General features: G+C 34.8%; 4 non-coding genes across 4 annotated transcripts; all 4 read left to right on the top strand.

Annotated features, from left to right (window-relative positions):
* Positions 1 to 4,065: 4,065 nt before the first annotated feature.
* TRNAT-UGU (transfer RNA threonine (anticodon UGU)) lies at positions 4,066 to 4,139 on the top strand. Its single transcript has one exon. It is a non-coding gene; the product is annotated as a tRNA-Thr (tRNA).
* A 726-nt stretch (positions 4,140 to 4,865) lies between these two features.
* Positions 4,866 to 4,939, top strand: TRNAT-UGU (transfer RNA threonine (anticodon UGU)). The gene has a single exon. It is a non-coding gene; the product is annotated as a tRNA-Thr (tRNA).
* Positions 4,940 to 12,779: 7,840 nt separating this feature from the next.
* On the top strand, positions 12,780 to 12,853 carry TRNAT-UGU (transfer RNA threonine (anticodon UGU)). The gene has a single exon. It is a non-coding gene; the product is annotated as a tRNA-Thr (tRNA).
* A 726-nt stretch (positions 12,854 to 13,579) lies between these two features.
* TRNAT-UGU (transfer RNA threonine (anticodon UGU)) lies at positions 13,580 to 13,653 on the top strand. Its single transcript has one exon. It is a non-coding gene; the product is annotated as a tRNA-Thr (tRNA).
* Positions 13,654 to 18,972: the final 5,319 nt, after the last annotated feature.

Below are 18,972 nucleotides of genomic sequence, written 5' to 3'. Positions count from 1 at the left end.
CGCACCTGACTCTCTAAGCAGTCTTTCCAATATATCACATCTTTTTGTGATGTAGACAAGTTGGTCAAAGAGCCTGTTTAGTAAACAGAAAATCTTGATTTCGAATGTCAGCAGTGCTTTCCTTTCTTCATGTCAGTTTGGGGCTGTTAGCCGAAAAAGAGGACTTTCACTTTTGTTTGACATCAAACATGTCTTTCCCAAAGCACTAATAAAGTGTAATTGAGAGAAAAAAACTTTCTGCTTTTGAAATGCTCTAAAAGGAATTAGATGAAATAAGTTTCTTTAGAGAATATAGGATGGCTTCAAGCATTACAAATTAAAACCAGTGGAATTTGAGTAAAAAAAAAAATGTTGCTTTTGAAATGCTCTAAAAGGAATCAGATGAAATAACTTTCTTTAGAGAATATAGGATGGGCTCAAGCATTACAAATTAAAACCAGTGGAATTACACATTAGATGCTACAAATTTTCATAGCAGTTTTCGGAAAAAGCAGAATAATAAATATTCACACATGAAAATTGGGGTGCTGTGGCTTAGTTGGTTAAAGTGCCTGTCTTGTAAACAGGAGATCCTGAGTTCAACTCTCAGCAGTACCTTGTTTTCATCTTCTCAAGAATAAGCTTCCTATCTTAAAGCAGGTCTTTTACCTGTGTGCAAATTCAAATTTGCCATTGTTCCAGCCCTACTGATAGTGCAATTGTGACTCTCTAAGCAGTCTTTCCAATATATCACATCTTTTTGTGATGTAGACAAGTTGGTCAAAGAGCCTGTTTAGTAAACAGAAAATCTTGATTTCGAATGTCAGCAGTGCTTTCCTTTCTTCATGTCAGTTTGGGGCTGTTAGCCGAAAAAGAAGACTTTCACTTCTGTTTGACATCAAACATGTCTTTCCCAAAGCACTAATAAAGTGTAATTGAGAGAAAAAAACTTTCTGCTTTTGAAATGCTCTAAAAGGAATTAGATGAAATAAGTTTCTTTAGAGAATATAAGATGGCTTCAAGCATTACAAATTAAAACCAGTGGAATTTGAGTAAAAAAAAAAATTTTGCTTTTGAAATGCTCTAAAAGGAATCAGATGAAATAACTTTCTTTAGAGAATATAGGATGGGCTCAAGCATTACAAATTAAAACCAGTGGAATTACACATTAGATGCTACAAATTTTCATAGCAGTTTTCAGAAAAAGCAGAATAATAAATATTCACACATGAAAATTGGGGTGCTGTGGTTTAGTTGGTTAAAGTGCCTGTCTTGTAAACAGGAGATCCTGAGTTCAACTCTCAGCAGTACCTTGTTTTCATCTTCTCAAGAATAAGCTTACTATCTTAAAGCAGGGCTTTTACCTGTGTGCAAATTCAAATTTGCCATTGTTCCAGCCCTACTGATAGTGCAATTGTGAGATTAAGAATCTCATCTAAATGCTGAAAAGGAAGTAAGATTGCTTCAAGCTTGACAACTTAACCAACTTAACCAAGATGCTACATCTTCTCAAGAATAAGCTTTCTATCTTAAAGCAGGTGTGTTTTACCTGTGTGCAAACTCAAATTTGCCATTGTTCCAGCCCTACTGATAGTGCAATTGTGAGATTAAGAATCTCATCTAAATGCTGAAAAGGAAGTAAGATTGCTTCAAGCTTGACAACTTAACCAATGGATTTTATTTTGAAATTCCTCCACTTTTCGCACCTGACTCTCTAAGCAGTCTTTCCAATATATCACATCTTTTTGTGATGTAGACAAGTTGGTCAAAGAGCCTGTTTAGTAAACAGAAAATCTTGATTTCGAATGTCAGCAGTGCTTTCCTTTCTTCATGTCAGTTTGGGGCTGTTAGCCGAAAAAGAAGACTTTCACTTCTGTTTGACATCAAACATGTCTTTCCCAAAGCACTAATAAAGTGTATTTGAGAGAAAAAAACTTTCTGCTTTTGAAATGCTCTAAAAGGAATTAGATGAAATAAGTTTCTTTAGAGAATATAGGATGGCTTCAAGCATTACAAATTAAAACCAGTGGAATTTGAGTAAAAAAAAAATTTTGCTTTTGAAATGCTCTAAAAGGAATCAGATGAAATAACTTTCTTTAGAGAATATAGGATGGGCTCAAGCATTACAAATTAAAACCAGTGGAATTACACATTAGATGCTAAAAATTTTCATAGCAGTTTTCGGAAAAAGCAGAATAATAAATATTCACCTATGGAACATGTGATGCTGTGGCTTAGTTGGTTAAAGCGCCTGTCTTGTAAACTGGAGATCCTGAGTTCAACTCTCAGCAGTACCTTGTTTTTGTCTTCTCAAGAATAAGCTTCCTATCTTAAAACAGGTGTTTTACCTGTGTGCAAACTCAAATTTGCCATTGTTCCAGCCCTACTGATAGTGCAATTGTGAGATTAAGAATCTCATCTAATTGCTGAAAAGGAAGTAAGATTGCTTCAAGCTTGACAACTTAACCAACTTAACCAAGATGCTACATCTTCTCAAGAATAAGCTTCCTATCTTAAAGCAGGTGTGTTTTACCTGTGTGCAAACTCAAATTTGCCATTGTTCCAGCCCTACTGATAGTGCAATTGTGAGATTAAGAATCTCATCTAAATGCTGAAAAGGAAGTAAGATTGCTTCAAGCTTGACAACTTAACCAACTTAACCAAGATGCTACATCTTCTCAAGAATAAGCTTCCTATCTTAAAGCAGGTGTGTTTTACCTGTGTGCAAACTCAAATTTGCCATTGTTCCAGCCCTACTGATAGTGCAATTGTGAGATTAAGAATCTCATCTAAATGCTGAAAAGGAAGTAAGATTGCTTCAAGCTTGACAACTTAACCAATGGATTTTATTTTGAAATGCCTCCACTTTCCGCACCTGACTCTCTAAGCAGTCTTTCCAATATATCACATCTTTTTGTGATGTAGACAAGTTGGTCAAAGAGCCTGTTTAGTAAACAGAAAATCTTGATTTCGAATGTCAGCAGTGCTTTCCTTTCTTCATGTCAGTTTGGGGCTGTTAGCCGAAAAAGAGGACTTTCACTTTTGTTTGACATCAAACATGTCTTTCCCAAAGCACTAATAATGTGTAATTGAGAGAAAAAAACTTTCTGCTTTTAAATTCTCTAAAAGGAATTAGATGAAATAAGTTTCTTTAGAGAATATAGGATGGCTTCAAGCATTACAAATTAGAACCAGTGGAATTTGAGTAAAAAAAAAAATTTTGCTTTTGAAATGCTCTAAAAGGAATCAGATGAAATAACTTTCTTTAGAGAATATAGGATGGGCTCAAGCATTACAAATTAAAACCAGTGGAATTACACATTAGATGCTACAAATTTTCATAGCAGTTTTCGGAAAAAGCAGAATAATAAATATTCACACATGAAAATTGGGGTGCTGTGGCTTAGTTGGTTAAAGTGCCTGTCTTGTAAACAGGAGATCCTGAGTTCAACTCTCAGCAGTACCTTGTTTTCATCTTCTCAAGAATAAGCTTCCTATCTTAAAGCAGGTCTTTTACCTGTGTGCAAATTCAAATTTGCCATTGTTCCAGCCCTACTGATAGTGCAATTGTGACTCTCTAAGCAGTCTTTCCAATATATCACATCTTTTTGTGATGTAGACAAGTTGGTTAAAGAGCCTGTTTAGTAAACAGAAAATCTTGATTTCGAATGTCAGCAGTGCTTTCCTTTCTTCATGTCAGTTTGGGGCTGTTAGCCGAAAAAGAAGACTTTCACTTCTGTTTGACATCAAACATGTCTTTCCCAAAGCACTAATAAAGTGTAATTGAGAGAAAAAAACTTTCTGCTTTTGAAATGCTCTAAAAGGAATTAGATGAAATAAGTTTCTTTAGAGAATATAGGATGGCTTCAAGCATTACAAATTAAAACCAGTGGAATTTGAGTAAAAAAAAAATTTTGCTTTTGAAATGCTCTAAAAGGAATCAGATGAAATAACTTTCTTTAGAGAATATAGGATGGGCTCAAGCATTACAAATTAAAACCAGTGGAATTACACATTAGATGCTACAAATTTTCATAGCAGTTTTTGGAAAAAGCAGAATAATAAATATTCACACATGAAAATTGGGGTACTGTGGCTTAGTTGGTTAAAGTGCCTGTCTTGTAAACAGGAGATCCTGAGTTCAACTCTCAGCAGTACCTTGTTTTCATCTTCTCAAGAATAAGCTTACTATCTTAAAGCAGGTCTTTTACCTGTGTGCAAATTCAAATTTGCCATTGTTCCAGCCCTACTGATAGTGCAATTGTGAGATTAAGAATCTCATCTAAATGCTGAAAAGGAAGTAAGATTGCTTCAAGCTTGACAACTTAACCAATGGATTTTATTTTGAAATGCCTCCACTTTCCGCACCTGTCTCTCTAAGCAGTCTTTCCAATATATCACATCTTTTTGTGATGTAGACAAGTTGGTCAAAGAGCCTGTTTAGTAAACAGAAAATCTTGATTTCGAATGTCAGCAGTGCTTTCCTTTCTTCATGTCAGTTTGGGGCTGTTAGCCGAAAAAGAGGACTTTCACTTTTGTTTGACATCAAACATGTCTTTCCCAAAGCACTAATAAAGTGTAATTGAGAGAAAAAAACTTTCTGCTTTTGAAATGCTCTAAAAGGAATTAGATGAAATAAGTTTCTTTAGAGAATATAGGATGGCTTCAAGCATTACAAATTAAAACCAGTGGAATTTGAGTAAAAAAAAAAATTTTGCTTTTGAAATGCTCTAAAAGGAATCAGATGAAATAACTTTCTTTAGAGAATATAGGATGGGCTCAAGCATTACAAATTAAAACCAGTGGAATTACACATTAGATGCTACAAATTTTCATAGCAGTTTTCGGAAAAAGCAGAATAATAAATATTCACCTATGGAACTTGTGGTGCTGTGGCTTAGTTGGTTAAAGCGCCTGTCTTGTAAACAGGAGATCCTGAGTTCAACTCTCAGCAGTACCTTGTTTTTGTCTTCTCAAGACTAAGCTTCCTATCTTAAAGCAGGTGTTTTACCTGTGTGCAAACTCAAATTTGCCATTGTTCCAGCCCTACTGATAGTGCAATTGTGAGATTAAGAATCTCATCTAAATGCTGAAAAGGAAGTAAGATTGCTTCAAGCTTGACAACTTAACCAATGGATTTTATTTTGAAATGCCTCCACTTTCCGCACCTGACTCTCTAAGCAGTCTTTCCAATATATCACATCTTTTTGTGATGTAGACAAGTTGGTCAAAGAGCCTGTTTAGTAAACAGAAAATCTTGATTTCGAATGTCAGCAGTGCTTTCCTTTCTTCATGTCAGTTTGGGGCTGTTAGCCGAAAAAGAGGACTTTCACTTTTGTTTGACATCAAACATGTCTTTCCCAAAGCACTAATAAAGTGTAATTGAGAGAAAAAAAACTTTCTGCTTTTGAAATGCTCTAAAAGGAATTAGATGAAATAAGTTTCTTTAGAGAATATAGGATGGCTTCAAGCATTACAAATTAAAACCAGTGGAATTTGAGTAAAAAAAAAAATTTTGCTTTTGAAATGCTCTAAAAGGAATCAGATGAAATAACTTTCTTTAGAGAATATAGGATGGGCTCAAGCATTACAAATTAAAACCAGTGGAATTACACATTAGATGCTACAAATTTTCATAGCAGTTTTCAGAAAAAGCAGAATAATAAATATTCACACATGAAAATTGGGGTGCTGTGGCTTAGTTGGTTAAAGTGCCTGTCTTGTAAACAGGAGATCCTGAGTTCAACTCTCAGCAGTACCTTGTTTTCATCTTCTCAAGAATAAGCTTCCTATCTTAAAGCAGGTCTTTTACCTGTGTGCAAATTCAAATTTGCCATTGTTCCAGCCCTACTGATAGTGCAATTGTGAGATTAAGAATCTCATCTAAATGCTGAAAAGGAAGTAAGATTGCTTCAAGCTTGACAACTTAACCAATGGATTTTATTTTGAAATTCCTCCACTTTCCGCACCTGACTCTCTAAGCAGTCTTTCCAATATATCACATCTTTTTGTGATGTAGACAAGTTGGTCAAAGAGCCTGTTTAGTAAACAGAAAATCTTGATTTCGAATGTCAGCAGTGCTTTCCTTTCTTCATGTCAGTTTGGGGCTGTTAGCCGAAAAAGAGGACTTTCACTTTTGTTTGACATCAAACATGTCTTTCCCAAAGCACTAATAAAGTGTAATTGAGAGAAAAAAAACTTTCTGCTTTTGAAATGCTCTAAAAGGAATTAGATGAAATAAGTATCTTTAGAGAATATAGGATGGCTTCAAGCATTACAAATTAAAATCAGTGGAATTTGAGTAAAAAAAAAATTTTTGCTTTTGAAATGCTCTAAAAGGAATCAGATGAAATAACTTTCTTTAGAGAATATAGGATGGGCTCAAGCATTACAAATTAAAACCAGTGGAATTACACATTAGATGCTACAAATTTTCATAGCAGTTTTCAGAAAAAGCAGAATAATAAATATTCACACATGAAAATTGGGGTGCTGTGGTTTAGTTGGTTAAAGTGCCTGTCTTGTAAACAGGAGATCCTGAGTTCAATTCTCAGCAGTACCTTGTTTTCATCTTCTCAAGAATAAGCTTACTATCTTAAAGCAGGTCTTTTACCTGTGTGCAAACTCAAATTTGCCATTGTTCCAGCCCTACTGATAGTGCAATTGTGAGATTAAGAATCTCATCTAAATGCTGAAAAGGAAGTAAGATTGCTTCAAGCTTGACAACTTAACCAATGGATTTTATTTTGAAATGCCTCCACCTTCCGCACCTGACTCTCTAAGCAGTCTTTCCAATATATCACATCTTTTTGTGATGTAGACAAGTTGGTCAAAGAGCTTGTTTAGTAAACAGAAAATCTTGATTTCGAATGTCAGCAGTGCATTCCTTTCTTCATGTCAGTTTGGGGCTGTTAGCCGAAAAAGAGGACTTTCACTTTTGTTTGACATCAAACATGTCTTTCCCAAAGCACTAATAAAGTGTAATTGAGAGAAAAAAAACTTTCTGCTTTTGAAATGCTCTAAAAGGAATTAGATGAAATAAGTTTCTTTAGAGAATATAGGATGGCTTCAAGCATTACAAATTAAAACCAGTGGAATTTGAGTAAAAAAAAAAATTTTGCTTTTGAAATGCTCTAAAAGGAATCAGATGAAATAACTTTCTTTAGAGAATATAGGATGGGCTCAAGCATTACAAATTAAAACCAGTGGAATTACACATTAGATGATACAAATTTTCATAGCAGTTTTCGGAAAAAGCAGAATAATAAATATTCACCAACAGAACATGTGGTTCTGTGGCTTAGTTGGTTAAAGTGCCTGTCTTGTAAACAGGAGATCCTGAGTTCAACTCTCAGCAGTACCTTGTTTTCATCTTCTCAAGAATAAGCTTACTATCTTAAAGCAGGTCTTTTACCTGTGTGCAAATTCAAATTTGCCATTGTTCCAGCCCTACTGATAGTGCAATTGTGAGATTAAGAATCTCATCTAAATGCTGAAAAGGAAGTAAGATTGCTTCAAGCTTGACAACTTAACCAATGGATTTTATTTTGAAATTCCTCCACTTTTCGCACCTGACTCTCTAAGCAGTCTTTCCAATATATCACATCTTTTTGTGATGTAGACAAGTTGGTCAAAGAGCCTGTTTAGTAAACAGAAAATCTTGATTTCGAATGTCAGCAGTGCTTTCCTTTCTTCATGTCAGTTTGGGGCTGTTAGCCGAAAAAGAAGACTTTCACTTCTGTTTGACATCAAACATGTCTTTCCCAAAGCACTAATAAAGTGTATTTGAGAGAAAAAAACTTTCTGCTTTTGAAATGCTCTAAAAGGAATTAGATGAAATAAGTTTCTTTAGAGAATATAGGATGGCTTCAAGCATTACAAATTAAAACCAGTGGAATTTGACTAAAAAAAAAATTTTGCTTTTGAAATGCTCTAAAAGGAATCAGATGAAATAACTTTCTTTAGAGAATATAGGATGGGCTCAAGCATTACAAATTAAAACCAGTGGAATTACACATTAGATGCTACAAATTTTCATAGCAGTTTTCGGAAAAAGCAGAATAATAAATATTCACCTATGGAACATGTGGTGCTGTGGCTTAGTTGGTTAAAGCGCCTGTCTTGTAAACTGGAGATCCTGAGTTCAACTCTCAGCAGTACCTTGTTTTTGTCTTCTCAAGAATAAGCTTCCTATCTTAAAGCAGGTGTTTTACCTGTGTGCAAACTCAAATTTGCCATTGTTCCAGCCCTACTGATAGTGCAATTGTGAGATTAAGAATCTCATCTAATTGCTGAAAAGGAAGTAAGATTGCTTCAAGCTTGACAACTTAACCAACTTAACCAAGATGCTACATCTTCTCAAGAATAAGCTTCCTATCTTAAAGCAGGTGTGTTTTACCTGTGTGCAAACTCAAATTTGCCATTGTTCCAGCCCTACTGATAGTGCAATTGTGAGATTAAGAATCTCATCTAAATGCTGAAAAGGAAGTAAGATTGCTTCAAGCTTGACAACTTAACCAACTTAACCAAGATGCTACATCTTCTCAAGAATAAGCTTCCTATCTTAAAGCAGGTGTGTTTTACCTGTGTGCAAACTCAAATTTGCCATTGTTCCAGCCCTACTGATAGTGCAATTGTGAGATTAAGAATCTCATCTAAATGCTGAAAAGGAAGTAAGATTGCTTCAAGCTTGACAACTTAACCAATGGATTTTATTTTGAAATGCCTCCACTTTCCGCACCTGACTCTCTAAGCAGTCTTTCCAATATATCACATCTTTTTGTGATGTAGACAAGTTGGTCAAAGAGCCTGTTTAGTAAACAGAAAATCTTGATTTCGAATGTCAGCAGTGCTTTCCTTTCTTCATGTCAGTTTGGGGCTGTTAGCCGAAAAAGAGGACTTTCACTTTTGTTTGACATCAAACATGTCTTTCCCAAAGCACTAATAAAGTGTAATTGAGAGAAAAAAACTTTCTGCTTTTGAAATGCTCTAAAAGGAATTAGATGAAATAAGTTTCTTTAGAGAATATAGGATGGCTTCAAGCATTACAAATTAAAACCAGTGGAATTTGAGTAAAAAAAAAAATGTTGCTTTTGAAATGCTCTAAAAGGAATCAGATGAAATAACTTTCTTTAGAGAATATAGGATGGGCTCAAGCATTACAAATTAAAACCAGTGGAATTACACATTAGATGCTACAAATTTTCATAGCAGTTTTCGGAAAAAGCAGAATAATAAATATTCACACATGAAAATTGGGGTGCTGTGGCTTAGTTGGTTAAAGTGCCTGTCTTGTAAACAGGAGATCCTGAGTTCAACTCTCAGCAGTACCTTGTTTTCATCTTCTCAAGAATAAGCTTCCTATCTTAAAGCAGGTCTTTTACCTGTGTGCAAATTCAAATTTGCCATTGTTCCAGCCCTACTGATAGTGCAATTGTGACTCTCTAAGCAGTCTTTCCAATATATCACATCTTTTTGTGATGTAGACAAGTTGGTCAAAGAGCCTGTTTAGTAAACAGAAAATCTTGATTTCGAATGTCAGCAGTGCTTTCCTTTCTTCATGTCAGTTTGGGGCTGTTAGCCGAAAAAGAAGACTTTCACTTCTGTTTGACATCAAACATGTCTTTCCCAAAGCACTAATAAAGTGTAATTGAGAGAAAAAAACTTTCTGCTTTTGAAATGCTCTAAAAGGAATTAGATGAAATAAGTTTCTTTAGAGAATATAAGATGGCTTCAAGCATTACAAATTAAAACCAGTGGAATTTGAGTAAAAAAAAAAATTTTGCTTTTGAAATGCTCTAAAAGGAATCAGATGAAATAACTTTCTTTAGAGAATATAGGATGGGCTCAAGCATTACAAATTAAAACCAGTGGAATTACACATTAGATGCTACAAATTTTCATAGCAGTTTTCAGAAAAAGCAGAATAATAAATATTCACACATGAAAATTGGGGTGCTGTGGTTTAGTTGGTTAAAGTGCCTGTCTTGTAAACAGGAGATCCTGAGTTCAACTCTCAGCAGTACCTTGTTTTCATCTTCTCAAGAATAAGCTTACTATCTTAAAGCAGGGCTTTTACCTGTGTGCAAATTCAAATTTGCCATTGTTCCAGCCCTACTGATAGTGCAATTGTGAGATTAAGAATCTCATCTAAATGCTGAAAAGGAAGTAAGATTGCTTCAAGCTTGACAACTTAACCAACTTAACCAAGATGCTACATCTTCTCAAGAATAAGCTTTCTATCTTAAAGCAGGTGTGTTTTACCTGTGTGCAAACTCAAATTTGCCATTGTTCCAGCCCTACTGATAGTGCAATTGTGAGATTAAGAATCTCATCTAAATGCTGAAAAGGAAGTAAGATTGCTTCAAGCTTGACAACTTAACCAATGGATTTTATTTTGAAATTCCTCCACTTTTCGCACCTGACTCTCTAAGCAGTCTTTCCAATATATCACATCTTTTTGTGATGTAGACAAGTTGGTCAAAGAGCCTGTTTAGTAAACAGAAAATCTTGATTTCGAATGTCAGCAGTGCTTTCCTTTCTTCATGTCAGTTTGGGGCTGTTAGCCGAAAAAGAAGACTTTCACTTCTGTTTGACATCAAACATGTCTTTCCCAAAGCACTAATAAAGTGTATTTGAGAGAAAAAAACTTTCTGCTTTTGAAATGCTCTAAAAGGAATTAGATGAAATAAGTTTCTTTAGAGAATATAGGATGGCTTCAAGCATTACAAATTAAAACCAGTGGAATTTGAGTAAAAAAAAAATTTTGCTTTTGAAATGCTCTAAAAGGAATCAGATGAAATAACTTTCTTTAGAGAATATAGGATGGGCTCAAGCATTACAAATTAAAACCAGTGGAATTACACATTAGATGCTAAAAATTTTCATAGCAGTTTTCGGAAAAAGCAGAATAATAAATATTCACCTATGGAACATGTGATGCTGTGGCTTAGTTGGTTAAAGCGCCTGTCTTGTAAACTGGAGATCCTGAGTTCAACTCTCAGCAGTACCTTGTTTTTGTCTTCTCAAGAATAAGCTTCCTATCTTAAAACAGGTGTTTTACCTGTGTGCAAACTCAAATTTGCCATTGTTCCAGCCCTACTGATAGTGCAATTGTGAGATTAAGAATCTCATCTAATTGCTGAAAAGGAAGTAAGATTGCTTCAAGCTTGACAACTTAACCAACTTAACCAAGATGCTACATCTTCTCAAGAATAAGCTTCCTATCTTAAAGCAGGTGTGTTTTACCTGTGTGCAAACTCAAATTTGCCATTGTTCCAGCCCTACTGATAGTGCAATTGTGAGATTAAGAATCTCATCTAAATGCTGAAAAGGAAGTAAGATTGCTTCAAGCTTGACAACTTAACCAACTTAACCAAGATGCTACATCTTCTCAAGAATAAGCTTCCTATCTTAAAGCAGGTGTGTTTTACCTGTGTGCAAACTCAAATTTGCCATTGTTCCAGCCCTACTGATAGTGCAATTGTGAGATTAAGAATCTCATCTAAATGCTGAAAAGGAAGTAAGATTGCTTCAAGCTTGACAACTTAACCAATGGATTTTATTTTGAAATGCCTCCACTTTCCGCACCTGACTCTCTAAGCAGTCTTTCCAATATATCACATCTTTTTGTGATGTAGACAAGTTGGTCAAAGAGCCTGTTTAGTAAACAGAAAATCTTGATTTCGAATGTCAGCAGTGCTTTCCTTTCTTCATGTCAGTTTGGGGCTGTTAGCCGAAAAAGAGGACTTTCACTTTTGTTTGACATCAAACATGTCTTTCCCAAAGCACTAATAATGTGTAATTGAGAGAAAAAAACTTTCTGCTTTTAAATTCTCTAAAAGGAATTAGATGAAATAAGTTTCTTTAGAGAATATAGGATGGCTTCAAGCATTACAAATTAGAACCAGTGGAATTTGAGTAAAAAAAAAAATTTTGCTTTTGAAATGCTCTAAAAGGAATCAGATGAAATAACTTTCTTTAGAGAATATAGGATGGGCTCAAGCATTACAAATTAAAACCAGTGGAATTACACATTAGATGCTACAAATTTTCATAGCAGTTTTCGGAAAAAGCAGAATAATAAATATTCACACATGAAAATTGGGGTGCTGTGGCTTAGTTGGTTAAAGTGCCTGTCTTGTAAACAGGAGATCCTGAGTTCAACTCTCAGCAGTACCTTGTTTTCATCTTCTCAAGAATAAGCTTCCTATCTTAAAGCAGGTCTTTTACCTGTGTGCAAATTCAAATTTGCCATTGTTCCAGCCCTACTGATAGTGCAATTGTGACTCTCTAAGCAGTCTTTCCAATATATCACATCTTTTTGTGATGTAGACAAGTTGGTTAAAGAGCCTGTTTAGTAAACAGAAAATCTTGATTTCGAATGTCAGCAGTGCTTTCCTTTCTTCATGTCAGTTTGGGGCTGTTAGCCGAAAAAGAAGACTTTCACTTCTGTTTGACATCAAACATGTCTTTCCCAAAGCACTAATAAAGTGTAATTGAGAGAAAAAAACTTTCTGCTTTTGAAATGCTCTAAAAGGAATTAGATGAAATAAGTTTCTTTAGAGAATATAGGATGGCTTCAAGCATTACAAATTAAAACCAGTGGAATTTGAGTAAAAAAAAAATTTTGCTTTTGAAATGCTCTAAAAGGAATCAGATGAAATAACTTTCTTTAGAGAATATAGGATGGGCTCAAGCATTACAAATTAAAACCAGTGGAATTACACATTAGATGCTACAAATTTTCATAGCAGTTTTTGGAAAAAGCAGAATAATAAATATTCACACATGAAAATTGGGGTACTGTGGCTTAGTTGGTTAAAGTGCCTGTCTTGTAAACAGGAGATCCTGAGTTCAACTCTCAGCAGTACCTTGTTTTCATCTTCTCAAGAATAAGCTTACTATCTTAAAGCAGGTCTTTTACCTGTGTGCAAATTCAAATTTGCCATTGTTCCAGCCCTACTGATAGTGCAATTGTGAGATTAAGAATCTCATCTAAATGCTGAAAAGGAAGTAAGATTGCTTCAAGCTTGACAACTTAACCAATGGATTTTATTTTGAAATGCCTCCACTTTCCGCACCTGTCTCTCTAAGCAGTCTTTCCAATATATCACATCTTTTTGTGATGTAGACAAGTTGGTCAAAGAGCCTGTTTAGTAAACAGAAAATCTTGATTTCGAATGTCAGCAGTGCTTTCCTTTCTTCATGTCAGTTTGGGGCTGTTAGCCGAAAAAGAGGACTTTCACTTTTGTTTGACATCAAACATGTCTTTCCCAAAGCACTAATAAAGTGTAATTGAGAGAAAAAAACTTTCTGCTTTTGAAATGCTCTAAAAGGAATTAGATGAAATAAGTTTCTTTAGAGAATATAGGATGGCTTCAAGCATTACAAATTAAAACCAGTGGAATTTGAGTAAAAAAAAAAATTTTGCTTTTGAAATGCTCTAAAAGGAATCAGATGAAATAACTTTCTTTAGAGAATATAGGATGGGCTCAAGCATTACAAATTAAAACCAGTGGAATTACACATTAGATGCTACAAATTTTCATAGCAGTTTTCGGAAAAAGCAGAATAATAAATATTCACCTATGGAACTTGTGGTGCTGTGGCTTAGTTGGTTAAAGCGCCTGTCTTGTAAACAGGAGATCCTGAGTTCAACTCTCAGCAGTACCTTGTTTTTGTCTTCTCAAGACTAAGCTTCCTATCTTAAAGCAGGTGTTTTACCTGTGTGCAAACTCAAATTTGCCATTGTTCCAGCCCTACTGATAGTGCAATTGTGAGATTAAGAATCTCATCTAAATGCTGAAAAGGAAGTAAGATTGCTTCAAGCTTGACAACTTAACCAATGGATTTTATTTTGAAATGCCTCCACTTTCCGCACCTGACTCTCTAAGCAGTCTTTCCAATATATCACATCTTTTTGTGATGTAGACAAGTTGGTCAAAGAGCCTGTTTAGTAAACAGAAAATCTTGATTTCGAATGTCAGCAGTGCTTTCCTTTCTTCATGTCAGTTTGGGGCTGTTAGCCGAAAAAGAGGACTTTCACTTTTGTTTGACATCAAACATGTCTTTCCCAAAGCACTAATAAAGTGTAATTGAGAGAAAAAAAACTTTCTGCTTTTGAAATGCTCTAAAAGGAATTAGATGAAATAAGTTTCTTTAGAGAATATAGGATGGCTTCAAGCATTACAAATTAAAACCAGTGGAATTTGAGTAAAAAAAAAAATTTTGCTTTTGAAATGCTCTAAAAGGAATCAGATGAAATAACTTTCTTTAGAGAATATAGGATGGGCTCAAGCATTACAAATTAAAACCAGTGGAATTACACATTAGATGCTACAAATTTTCATAGCAGTTTTCAGAAAAAGCAGAATAATAAATATTCACACATGAAAATTGGGGTGCTGTGGCTTAGTTGGTTAAAGTGCCTGTCTTGTAAACAGGAGATCCTGAGTTCAACTCTCAGCAGTACCTTGTTTTCATCTTCTCAAGAATAAGCTTCCTATCTTAAAGCAGGTCTTTTACCTGTGTGCAAATTCAAATTTGCCATTGTTCCAGCCCTACTGATAGTGCAATTGTGAGATTAAGAATCTCATCTAAATGCTGAAAAGGAAGTAAGATTGCTTCAAGCTTGACAACTTAACCAATGGATTTTATTTTGAAATTCCTCCACTTTCCGCACCTGACTCTCTAAGCAGTCTTTCCAATATATCACATCTTTTTGTGATGTAGACAAGTTGGTCAAAGAGCCTGTTTAGTAAACAGAAAATCTTGATTTCGAATGTCAGCAGTGCTTTCCTTTCTTCATGTCAGTTTGGGGCTGTTAGCCGAAAAAGAGGACTTTCACTTTTGTTTGACATCAAACATGTCTTTCCCAAAGCACTAATAAAGTGTAATTGAGAGAAAAAAAACTTTCTGCTTTTGAAATGCTCTAAAAGGAATTAGATGAAATAAGTTTCTTTAGAGAATATAGGATGGCTTCAAGCATTACAAATTAAAACCAGTGGAATTTGAGTAAAAAAAAAATTTTGCTTTTGAAATGCTCTAAAAGGAATCAGATGAAATAACTTTCTTTAGAGAATATAGGATGGGCTCAAGCATTACAAATTAAAACCAGTGGAATTACACATTAGATGCTACAAATTTTCATAGCAGTTTTCAGAAAAAGCAGAATAATAAATATTCACACATGAAAATTGGGGTGCTTTGGCTTAGTTGGTTAAAGTGCCTGTCTTGTAAACAGGAGATCCTGAGTTCAACTCTCAGCAGTACCTTGTTTTCATCTTCTCAAGAATAAGCTTCCTATCTTAAAGCAGGTCTTTTACCTGTGTGCAAATTCAAATTTGCCATTGTTCCAGCCCTACTGATAGTGCAATTGTGAGATTAAGAATCTCATCTAATTGCTGAAAAGGAAGTAAGATTGCTTCAAGCTTGACAACTTAACCAACGTAACCAAGATGCTACATCTTCTCAAGAATAAGCTTCCTATCTTAAAGCAGGTGTGTTTTACCTGTGTGCAAACTCAAATTTGCCATTGTTCCAGCCCTACTGATAGTGCAATTGTGAGATTAAGAATCTCATCTAAATGCTGAAAAGGAAGTAAGATTGCTTCAAGCTTGACAACTTAACCAATGGATTTTATTTTGAAATGCCTCCACTTTCCGCACCTGACTCTCTAAGCAGTCTTTCCAATATATCACATCTTTTTGTGATGTAGACAAGTTGGTCAAAGAGCCTGTTTAGTAAACAGAAAATCTTGATTTCGAATGTCAGCAGTGCTTTCCTTTCTTCATGTCAGTTTGGGGCTGTTAGCCGAAAAAGAGGACTTTCACTTTTGTTTGACATCAAACATGTCTTTCCCAAAGCACTAATAAAGTGTAATTGAGAGAAAAAAAACTTTCTGCTTTTGAAATGCTCTAAAAGGAATTAGATGAAATAAGTTTCTTTAGAGAATATAGGATGGCTTCAAGCATTACAAATTAAAACCAGTGGAATTTGAGTAAAAAAAAAAATTTTGCTTTTGAAATGCTCTAAAAGGAATCAGATGAAATAACTTTCTTTAGAGAATATAGGATGGGCTCAAGCATTACAAATTAAAACCAGTGGAATTACACATTAGATGCTACAAATTTTCATAGCAGTTTTCGGAAAAAGCAGAATAATAAATATTCACACATGAAAATTGGGGTGCTGTGGCTTAGTTGGTTAAAGTGCCTGTCTTGTAAACAGGAGATCCTGAGTTCAACTCTCAGCAGTACCTTGTTTTCATCTTCTCAAGAATAAGCTTCCTATCTTAAAGCATGTCTTTTACCTGTGTGCAAATTCAAATTTGCCATTGTTCCAGCCCTACTGATAGTGCAATTGTGAGATTAAGAATCTCATCTAAATGCTGAAAAGGAAGTAAGATTGCTTCAAGCTTGACAACTTAACCAATGGATTTTATTTTGAAATTCCTCCACTTTCCGCACCTGACTCTCTAAGCAGTCTTTCCAATATATCACATCTTTTTGTGATGTAGACAAGTTGGTCAAAGAGCCTGTTTAGTAAACAGAAAATCTTGATTTCGAATGTCAGCAGTGCTTTCCTTTCTTCATGTCAGTTTGGGGCTGTTAGCCGAAAAAGAAGACTTTCACTTCTGTTTGACATCAAACATGTCTTTCCCAAAGCACTAATAAAGTGTAATTGAGAGAAAAAAACTTTCTGCTTTTGAAATGCTCTAAAAGGAATTAGATGAAATAAGTTTCTTTAGAGAATATAGGATGGCTTCAAGCATTACAAATTAAAACCAGTGGAATTTGAGTAAAAAAAAAAATTTTGCTTTTGAAATGCTCTAAAAGGAATCAGATGAAATAACTTTCTTTAGAGCATATAGGATGGGCTCAAGCATTACAAATTAAAACCAGTGGAATTACACATTAGATGCTACAAATTTTCATAGCAGTTTTCGGAAAAAGCAGAATAATAAATATTCACCAACAGAACATGTGGTTCTGTGGCTTAGTTGGTTAAAGCGCCTGTCTTGTAAACAGGAGATCCTGAGTTCAACTCTCAGCAGTAACTTGTTTTTGTCTTCTCAAGAATAAGCTTCCTATCTTAAAGCAGGTGTGTTTTACCTGTGTGCAAACTCAAATTTGCCATTGTTCCAGCCCTACTGATAGTGCAATTGTGAGATTAAGAATCTCATCTAAATGCTGAAAAATAAGTAAGATTGCTTCAAGCTTGACAACTTAACCAATGGATTTTATTTTGAAATGCCTCCACTTTCCGCACCTGACTCTCTAAGCAGTCTTTCCAATATATCACATCTTTTTGTGATGTAGACAAGTTGGTCAAAGAGCCTGTTTAGTAAACAGAAAATCTTGATTTCGAATGTCAGCAGTGCTTTCCTTTCTTCATGTCAGTTTGGGGCTGTTAGCCGAAAAAGAGGACTTTCACTTTTGTTTGACATCAAACATGTCTTTCCCAAAGCACTAATAAAGTGTAATTAAGAGAAAAAAAACTTTCTGCTTTTGAAATGCTCTAAAAGGAATTAGATGAAATAAGTTTCTTTAGAGAATATAGGATGGCTTCAAGCATTACAAATTAAAACCAGTGGAATTTGAGTAAAAAAAAAATTTTTGCTTTTGAAATGCTCTAAAAGGAATCAGATAAAATAACTTTCTTTAGAGAATATAGGATGGGCTCAAGCATTACAAATTAAAACCAGTGGAATTACACATTAGATGCTACAAATTTTCATAGCAGTTTTCAGAAAAAGCAGAATAATAAATATTCACACATGAAAATTGGGGTGCTGTGGCTTAGTTGGTTAAAGTGCCTGTCTTGTAAACAGGAGATCCTGAGTTCAACTCTCAGCAGTACCTTGTTTTCATCTTCTCAAGAATAAGCTTCCTATCTTAAAGCAGGTCTTTTACCTGTGTGCAAATTCAAATTTGCCATTGTTCCAGCCCTACTGATAGTGCAATTGTGAGATTAAGAATCTCATCTAAATGCTGAAAAGGAAGTAAGATTGCTTCAAGCTTGACAACTTAACCAACTTAACCAAGATGCTACATCTTCTCAAGAATAAGCTTCCTATCTTAAAGCAGGTGTGTTTTACCTGTGTGCAAACTCAAATTTGCCATTGTTCCAGCCCTACTGATAGTGCAATTGTGAGATTAAGAATCTCATCTAAATGCTGAAAAGGAAGTAAGATTGCTTCAAGCTTGACAACTTAACCAATGGATTTTATTTTGAAATGCCTCCACTTTCCGCACCTGACTCTCTAAGCAGTCTTTCCAATATATCACATCTTTTTGTGATGTAGACAAGTTGGTCAAAGAGCCTGTTTAGTAAACAGAAAATCTTGATTTCGAATGTCAGCAGTGCTTTCCTTTCTTCATGTCAGTTTGGGGCTGTTAGCCGAAAAAGAGGACTTTCACTTTTGTTTGACATCAAACATGTCTTTCCCAAAGCACTAATAAAGTGTAATTGAGAGAAAAAAAACTTTCTGCTTTTGAAATGCTCTAAAAGGAATTAGATGAAATAAGTTTCTTTAGAGAATATAGGATGGCTTCAAGCATTACAAATTAAAACCAGTGGAATTTGAGTAAAAAAAAAAATTTTGCTTTTGAAATGCTCTAAAAGGAATCAGATGAAATAACTTTCTTTAGAGCATATAGGATGGGCTCAAGCATTACAAATTAAAACCAGTGGAATTACACATTAGATGCTACAAATTTTCATAGCAGTTTTCGGAAAAAGCAGAATAATAAATATTCACCAACAGAACATGTGGTTCTGTGGCTTAGTTGGTTAAAGCGCCTGTCTTGTAAACAGGAGATCCTGAGTTCAACTCTCAGCAGTAACTTGTTTTTGTCTTCTCAAGAATAAGCTTCCTATCTTAAAGCAGGTGTGTTTTACCTGTGTGCAAACTCAAATTTGCCATTGTTCCAGCCCTACTGATAGTGCAATTGTGAGATTAAGAATCTCATCTAAATGCTGAAAAATAAG

The sequence above is a fragment of the Dendrobates tinctorius genome, unplaced genomic scaffold (assembly GCF_039654945.1).
Source record: "Dendrobates tinctorius isolate UK_male_01 unplaced genomic scaffold, ASM3965494v1 ptg000254l, whole genome shotgun sequence".
Classification (NCBI taxonomy): domain Eukaryota; kingdom Metazoa; phylum Chordata; class Amphibia; order Anura; family Dendrobatidae; genus Dendrobates; species Dendrobates tinctorius.
The sequence above is the reverse complement of the archived record's forward strand: the minus strand, read 5'-3'. Positions and strand labels throughout refer to the sequence as shown.